The sequence below is a fragment of the Triturus cristatus genome, chromosome 2_1 (assembly GCF_964204655.1).
Source record: "Triturus cristatus chromosome 2_1, aTriCri1.1, whole genome shotgun sequence".
Classification (NCBI taxonomy): Eukaryota; Metazoa; Chordata; class Amphibia; order Caudata; family Salamandridae; genus Triturus; species Triturus cristatus.
The window spans coordinates 392,473,004-392,482,394 of record NC_140581.1 but is presented as its reverse complement, the minus strand read 5'-3'; positions in this window follow the sequence as shown (position 1 = coordinate 392,482,394).

The window sequence follows — 9,391 nt, the reverse complement described above, 5'->3', positions numbered from 1 at the left end:
CCATAGTACCCCAGCTAACATGTAGCAGTCAAATATTACACATGGAGGTTAGTTGGCCTCCTCATGTAACATGTAACTGTTTTCTTTTCTGGGACACAGATAAAAAGGTCTAGTCACAACTACATATTGACTAGGTATGCGTTCACCACTGCACTATGTACTAAACCCATGACAGAGACAGAAATCCACTGTCTAACCAATGTGAGCATGCTTTGTACGCCCACTCTAGGTCCAGGACAAGTCCTGGAACTTGCGCATGTCAAAGGTCCGGCCTTGTCCTTCATGCTAGATTAGCATGAAGTCAGGAGAAAAAAATCAAAAACCAGGATACCAGATGGGTACTCAAAGCAGGAGTACATGCCTGTCCACAATGCAGGGAACATTCCAGCCCCAACACTGTCCTGTACTTGCCAATAATTCTCGCCACAGTAAATACTTCAGTGAACAACTCACCATTCAAAAGCAATATTTTAGAATTTGAACATCTACCAAGCACACTCTACTTGGGAGACCCATCTCCAATCGTAGTTGCTTCAAAGGCAAAATACATATTTAAGACATTTATAGAACACAGTTCCAGCCTAGTGCTCATCCCATGCCCAAAAGCCACTGCAATATATGGAAGTACAAGCTTTGTTTCAACTACCACTAGGATCGGCAGCACCATAGGACTATACAAGTTTATGTGTAGCTTTCTGAATGGGTGGTGCATCATTGCGCCGCCTTCAGCCACACAGCGTGCATTTGTGTTTTTATGCCCCTTCTCCTATCCTGGCACACACCTAGATAGTTATGAGTCTACTTGGGAGATTTATTTATGTTACCAACCTCTAATAAAAGGAGGTGTTTGCTTTTCCATACAAAATGTTTTTTGTTTTGGCCTAAGTGGCTAGAAACTCATTATCTTATATATAGGCATTGATGGCACCTAGTGCCCTATTCAATCCAATTGCAGCTGCAGTCATAGCAACCCTGTCTTCCACGCATTGCAGGACAGGTAGGTGCCGGTCAATTGATAGAATGTATTAAAGGGCTAAGACAAAATACCATATTGATTACTGTGCATAAATTAGATAAGGGGTACAGCACACGTCATTGCTTCAGATCCCTGTTACTTGCTGTCCTTTTGGTAACTCTGGTGCTCGCCCCTAACTTGGCAAATGTCCATATCTTTCTATTTAGAAGTTGCATCTTTCTGAGCAAGAACGTAGAGACCCCCAATTTAATAGTTTTTATCCATAATATTGCTTGATTAACCCTATCAAAAGCTGATGAGTAGTCAATGAAAAATGTGTAATGCATAAATCATTCTTCTTTAACCGATCTATGGGACATAACGCTAAAAGCAAAAATGTTGTCTAATGCCTGCCCCATCCCATATACTGCTTGATGCAACCATAGAGGGTTGGTTTGATCAACCCTTGCTTATAGCTCCTCCCAAAAATTTTTATATATTGCTTTGCTTCACTGTCAAATAACCAACTGTGCACTAGTTTTGGAGGTTGTTCAGATCACCTACTTTAAATATAGGGTGCAACACCGAACATCGCAAAGAATTGGGAATAACTTGTACGTGAAATATTGCTGTCAAAAATATGGTTATTTAGATTGCTCCCAATAATCATGGCAAACTTTGATTGCTTTAATTGGGCCGATATTTGTTTTAAAATCACACGATGGTTTTGAAGATAATACTTTGGAGGTAACATATCCTTATGGTTCTAAGTTAAGTCATGGCTAAAAATGGGTATCAGATCTAATTCTTTGTTGGTGTACTTTGTATTTAACTAGGCCAGAATATCTGCTTATGTCAAAGCTAAAACTTTCCTTCATGCCTTGATATTTAACTCAGCCGTAGGCTGTTTGGGACATTTATAATGTCTTTTGGATGATTTTCTACTAAAGGTTTTAGTTTTTTAGTTTCAAATGCCAACCAACTATTGTAGGGTCCTGTTATGTTAAGACTACTACACATTGTCCGATCATGTTTAGGTGTATCTTTGCAACTGACATTCCCAAGCAGACCAGCTATCACCTCACACCAATTCTCACCTATTTCCTCTGTAGTTGCATCTCGAGAGGTAAATTGGTCAGTAAACGTGTCTCCCTTCATAGCCTTCCTGTGTGCCAACATAGTTTAAGTGCCTAACGTTTATATCAGTCGCTTCAAAGAACAGATTTCCAACAAATTACCCAATGCTGAAAACCAACAGATTGCTTCCTCACCAACGTTAGTGTTATACTCTGTGGTCAATGGGCAATTAGCCAATGATCGAACAACTTTCAATTTTATGTGAAAATTGAGAGACATAAACTGGTTTATCAGTCCTCATTTTACTATTAAAATACCTTAGGGCGAGTGCAGTTAGTTGTCACAAAAATTACCTATAATCAGAGCGTACATGCATTAGGGAACACACTTGGCATGTTCCTGGGAGATACCTGTGCTAAGGGTATCCTAGAGCCTGAGTTCACATTGCTCTCTCTTCCTGGGTTCCTACCATGATTCCCTCCCCAGAGTCATCTACAGCCTCCTCCTTTTCACCCATTATATCAAACTGGTCCATTATGAATCTAACAAGGACCCTACTCCTAGGAATACTCCACTCTCTGTCCCTACTTAAATCCTTCATCTGATCTATGGATATGGTGCTGAGACCAATTCCCAAACCTGTGTTCTCATTGCCTATGCATGTCGCTTTAGTGCGTAGGAATAAAAAGCTGGACTTATTGTAGCACTGTTGCAAATTGCAAAAGAACAATTGTTGTGGAATTGAAATATATTAATTGAAGTGTAGAGCGGGGGGTGATTCTTTGACACTAAAAATGAATGACCCTGACACACTGGGAGGTTTCTCCCAGTGAACTATGTCCCTACCCAGGTCTGTCATTACTTCTGTGGCAGACCTAAGCAGGAGAAATGTACAGCCCTGCGGCGGATGGACTGCCAGCAAATGGTTTCCCATTGTGGAGCCCACTGTGGATCCACCATCAGAAACCCAGTGACTCGCAAAATGGCATGGAGGAACTTCAGGTTTGGCAAAGAGGGTGTGCAACAGTTTACAGTGGATATCGTGCACCTACAAATCTTGCATAATATTTGTTTTTGACAGTCCTGAACGTTATTGGGTAGGCACCAAGAATAGCAATCTGCTGGGGTCACTAGTGTTATTGTTTTGTTACAGAGCATTCATTCACATGTGAAAAGAAATAACATTCTCATGGTAAGGAAAAGCAGTTACAAATAGACAATAACTGGATGAGGTTACACTTTCAACCAATGAAAAGCAATGTTCTTTAGGCGGAAGATCTGGAAACATAATATGTTGCACAGTCAAAATATCAATGATTTCTATGTTTGATTACATATTTCTTCAGTGTAGTCCAGCAGTGGCCTGCGCAGGTCAGGTCGGTGGGGCGGGTGGGGTGGTAGGGGGGAAGTTGACAGACGACGGAGAAGGTAAAATTAAATAAATAAAACCTATTCCGTTGTCTGTCGACTTTACTCCCCCGCCCGCCCGCCCCGCTCCACCGCCCCACACTGCTTTCCTGCACTGGCCACGATTGGTGAAGTCTGGCAAACTCTGTATGGCCTTGTGAGCTTGACTTGATTACCCATTCTGATGTTTGTTTCTTATTGTGTTATAATCCTGCAAGAATGCGTGTACATTAAGACTATGAGATTCACATGCAATTGCTGATATTTGTGTTGATGTTTATGGCAGTATTGCAAATTTAATGATTTTACATATACTTTTTGGATATCCATTAAAGCACATTACGACTTAATGGAAGTAATTCTTCATTTAAAAAAAGGATTGCAGATGCACAAATACTTCTAGACCCATGGCTCTGGGATTAAGATTGTGAATGGTATTGCAATCCTTTACCTTATGTTGCTTAGGTCTGTTGGTGCAACCATGTGATCCCTATTTCTGTATCAGAGGGATGCAGGTAACAGTATGGCAATCCACGTTTTTTGTGGCCTGTGGTCTGATTGAGAGTTTGGAGGAAGGGTTACTTTATCACAAATGTCACATCCATCATATTAGAAATCCATTATTTCCTATGGTACTTGTAATACAGCGGACGGAATATCTGTGATGTTTGGAATGGAGTAACCCATCCATCTGCACTCCATTTCTGCTGCACTTATAGCCTTGACTTCTGATTCTTCAGTCATTCCATGTCAACACCTCATTAATGTGGGCATGTAGGTTGAGTGAAGGCTGAGTGTACAGGCCTTCGGATATGAATTTTAGTTTCTCCAGCCAGAGGTAATATACTCCTAGAACATCCCTTCACTGCATGAAATGAATCAAATCTCCTCTTTGAGTCTGGATTGACAATGCAGCAGACTACAAGATGAAGGGCCATATTATCAAGAACGGCGATAACATTATCGCCGCTTTAGCGGCAGGAAACTGCCGCTAGAGCGGCGATAAGGGGCTTGATAATATGCCCTAGAGAATTCCAATAGAAGCCCAGGTTTGTGGTCCTTCACACCAGAGCCTGGGTTTCTATTGGAATTTTCTAGGACATATTATCAAGCCCCTTATCGCCGCTTTAGCGGCTGTTTCCTGCCGCTAAAGCGGCGATAATGTTATCACCGTTCTTGATAATATGGCCCAAAGTGCTTACAATATAGATGGAGTATTCTTCGGGTCTGCCCGGTCAAGCCACTGACTTATTTGGAGCAGCCTCTTTAAGTCACAAGCTTCAGACAGAGTACATCGATTCACATCAGCCAGAGGGGTATTTTTCTCTGGTCTCAAGCTATTGGCTGTTTGGGTTTGGTGAATCATTCTGTCTCTCAATGAGTGCTTGCATTGCAATGCACGAGGACGTATTTTACATCTAAAAAGTCCACCTAGCAATCACAATTTTTGCCACATCCATATACTTATTACATTCATGCATTGTATACAAAAATGTATCTTTGTTTTATTGTGGCGGGTATCACCAATACCATCTATACCACAACTGCAATACTAATACCACCATCCGTACTAAATTACCATCACTGGTTCCACCTCATATTCCACCAATACCACCATAACTACTAATATCACCAACAAAAATACCAACAACACAACTAATATTAACACCACCAATAACAGTGTTACTAATAGCGCCAGTGCAAATACCATCAGTACGCCACCACAAAAACACCATCAATATCACACTACCACCAATACCACCACTAATACCAACACCAATATCATCTTTACCAAGGTCACCCCCAATACCACCAACATCATATTACCAATACCATCACCCCCACCAATGCTGCTGCAAATGTAACCTGGATGCTGACAGCTATAACTCGTAAAATATGGAAAAACTATTTGTGCCTATTTTAACTGCAAACATCATTGAGGTTTGGGCCTTGACTCTGTGACATATACGATGTCTTTACTAATTATTAAACATGTGATGTACACATGATATCCTAATAAGACATATAAATACAATCATTAGCATTACCTTCGACAAACTAGAGCGATGCTTCATGCCTGACTTTCAAACACGTTTTGTTTCTCAGGTTGTCCGTACCCATCCGATTTGTGACTTTCTCGCTCGGCAGCCTAATTTGTAATTGGCAACTCATATAAAGATCAGTTAAATGGACAGAACACACAAACATGTCAGATAGATTACAGCAGAGTGACGGCATACAGAGGGTTTGAACTGTTAATGAACCCGCATGATGGGAATAGTGTTTTTATGTTTTTTGCATTGGATTTATCTCTAGACAAACTACAATTTCCCCATCAGATGCGTGAATGAGTGAGATGCTAGAAGTGACAGGGAAATTATTGTAATTTGCATATGCAATTATTTAAGTAGATTAGACTTCTGTACAGGCTGTGGAAGAATCGGCAATGATATATTGAGTTTCTCTTTTCAAAGAATAGACAAAATAAACATGTCTTTAAAATGAATTATTAAACAAAATGATTACAACGTGATTATATTATCTTCCAGTGAGAGCTGTGATCCGATTTCTAGTGTACTCCTGAAGATCTTTGAGAAGGTGGCTGCGGTTTAGCTTCAGGCCTCCCTTGCATAAAATGGTATCCATCCAAAACGACAATCCCAGCCTGCATTACACAGAGTGCCCCGGGGGCGCAACGGCATGTGCGCCAGCTTTGTGTGCCCCAAGGAATTTTGGTATTACAGAAAGGGCAGCAGATGCTTGTGTGGCCCCTTCTGTAATAAAGATATTGCTGGTGCACACGTAGCGCTAGTGCTATCTCAAGAGGGGGGTCCCTCATTTGAATGGGGGAATGGCCCTATGCAAATGTAGGTATCCCTTTGCCTCTGCGTCAGCACCGTATTATTGAAGCCGAGGCAAACATGCCTTTAGGAGGCGCCCTGAAAGTGCACCATAAAAAGGTGGCACACTTTCAGTGTGCCTATCTAGAAACAGCACTCTGGAGGGGCGAGAGGGGGTTCCAAGCACCCCCGCAGACATCACCTTGTAGTTGGGTGCAGTCACTCACTGCACCCATCTGCCAGGGGTCTCGTTCCTCTTTTTAATGTGCAGGTGGGTTGCCTCCTGCACAGTGAATCAAGGAGCGGCTTTAAAGCAGCTGCTCCGTATTACACTTGAATGAGTTGCACCCAGGGCAGCGTGAGTATGGGACTGCCCTGGGCGCAGCGCATTCATGTTAACATGGTGTACTTTCCCTGTTTGCACACAGAACACCCTTTTAAAGGTTCACCGTGGAGCAACTGGAAAAGTGTTCCACATATGTAATATCGCCCCTGGTTTCAGGCTCAGTGAGGTATGAGGCCGGCACACTAAGGGCCCAATTCTCAAAGGCAAATAGAAGGGAGGAAGTTGATGTCTGTCTCTGCCTAATTGCAATTCAGAGACTCCAGGTAGAGATTTAAGCCTACTAGTAGGAGTATAAGTTTCCACGTGCTAACATGAGGGGATGAGGAGGCTTCAATTCAAAGTATGATCAAATTTGCACTAGTCATTGTTGGAAATTGGGTCTTTAGTTGGAAGAGGTTTGCACCCTGTCCAAATAGGGAAAAAATCCTAGTCAGGGTAAGTCAGATATACAACCTAAATAAACCTTTGCTTATCCTCTGGTAGCTTGGAACAGGGCAGCTTAACTCAAGAGGCAATGTGGGACGTATTTGTGCAACACTTAAATTACAGTAATACAGTGAAAACACCACAAAAGGATTCCACCTCAGTTTAGAAAAATAGAGACTATTTATCTGATTAAAACAAGACCATAATGACAAAAGTCGAACTTGAACGGATTTTTAAAGATTAAATCCCAAAACAGTACTTAGAAGTCAATAGTGCTAAAAGGTTACTTGAGGTCGCGCTAGACCTGGGTAAATAAAAAGTTCCAGGCCGATCACGATGAAGGTCAAGCTGGACCCAGGCAAAGACATCTGAAAAAGTACCTTGGATGGAGCAAGCGTCGGCGTCGAAGACTCGATGCATTGGCTTCGATTCAGCCAGTGGTGGCGATGTGTCAGAGTTGAGTCTTGCAGTCGGGTCACACGTCGTCATCAAATCCCTTATGATGCAAGCTCTGTGTTGTTGTTGAGCCTCGCTGTTGGGACCTCGGATCAGCAGTGCATCTTCATTGAGCCTTGTAGTCGGGACCTCAGGTCAGCGCTGCATCATCGTCTAACCTTGCAGTCGGGTCCCACTTTGTCATCGAGGCAGACAGGGATGAACTCTGATCAGCAACGTGTTGGCCTCCAAGGGCACTGCATAGGTTCTGATCGGCGCAAAGTCATCACTGCATCAAGTTTAGCGGAAAAACAGCTGCAGAACCCACTTTCAAGGCCCAGGACTGGATTGGCTACTCTTGGCAGGAAAGGTCTCATAGTTGGTAGAGTCCAGTAGCTGGAGCAAAGTTGAAGGAAGTCTTTGATGGCCCTGAAACTTCAAGAACGGGGGGAAAGCCAACAAGCCCTTGGAGAAACCTGGGTTCAAGGATGTACAGAGCACGTCCAGTCCTTCTCACTTCCAGGCAAGAAGCAGAAGGCAGCAGGCAAACGCACCATAGCAGGTAGCAAAGTGGTAGTCCCTCCTACAGCACAGCAATCAGCAGGCAGCATGCCAACATAGAAAAACAGTTAGCAAAGCGGCAGTCCCTCCTGCATCACAGCAGCTCTTCTCTCAGGTAAAATGTCTTTGGTTCCAACAAAGTTCTGATTTGGTGGTATCAGGGGTCCAGTACTTATACCCAGTTGTGCCTTTGAAGTGGGGGAGACTTCAAAGAGGCCTTTGAAGATCACATGGTCCCTACCTGCCCTGGCTCCAGATTCACTGCAGGGGGGTATGCAGGTATTTGTGTGGGGACAGACACAGCCCTATTCAGGTGCAAGTGACAGCTCCTCCCTCCCAATCTACCTCATGAAGGCCCATCAGCCTGGTGATGAGTCATCAGGATGCACATGTCACACCCCAGCTCCCTTTGTGTAATTGTCTAGACAGAATGCACAATGCCCAGCTGTCACCCAACCCAGACATGTATTCAGAAACAGACACAGGATAGTTAAAGTAAGAAAATGTCAACTTTCTAAAAGTGGCATTTTCAGACTTACAATTTAAAGTCTAACTTCACCATAAGTTTGAATAAGCCCAGCAACACCAAACTTCAAATCTCTATATTTTCCCAATTGGAAATTACACTCAAAAGATGCAATCCCAATGTTAACCTATGGGAGAGATAGGCCTTGCAGTAAAACAAATATTGTGGTCATTCACTACCAGGACATGAAAAACTACTACTGAAGTGGATGGGACAATCAGTGCTGCAGGCCCACTGGTAGCATTTAATTTACAGGCCCTGGGCCCATACAGTACACTTTACTAGGGACTTATAGGTAAATTAATTATGTAGTACAGAGCATATGCACTTTAGCACTGGTTAGCTGTGTTAAAGTGCCCAGAACCTGAAAGCCATTACTGCAAACAAATGACGGATGGAATGCTAACAATGCAAACATTCTCCCCCAGTCAAAAGATCTGGGTTAAATCCATTGTTCTTTTGCCCACTACGCCACCCCAGTTTGGACCCAGCCATATGCAAATCAGGCTTGACCCTGTGCGTCGTGGGAACAGTCCAGACCGAACTGCCAGGCCAGGTTCTCCCTGGACCGGAAACAAGCATCCCAGGACCGGTTTCAGGGTATATCACCCTTCTTCAGCCAGCCTAGCTTGAATCCAGTGGCACAGTCAGCAAGGGACCCACGTCTGGTCATACTCATCTCACTTAGGGCAAAAAGTGTTACAGCAAACAAATGATGGACGGAATGCTAACAGTGCAAACATTCTTCCCCAGTCAAATGATCTGGGTTAAATCCATCGTTCTTTTGCCCACTACGCCACCCCAGTTTGGGCTGGACT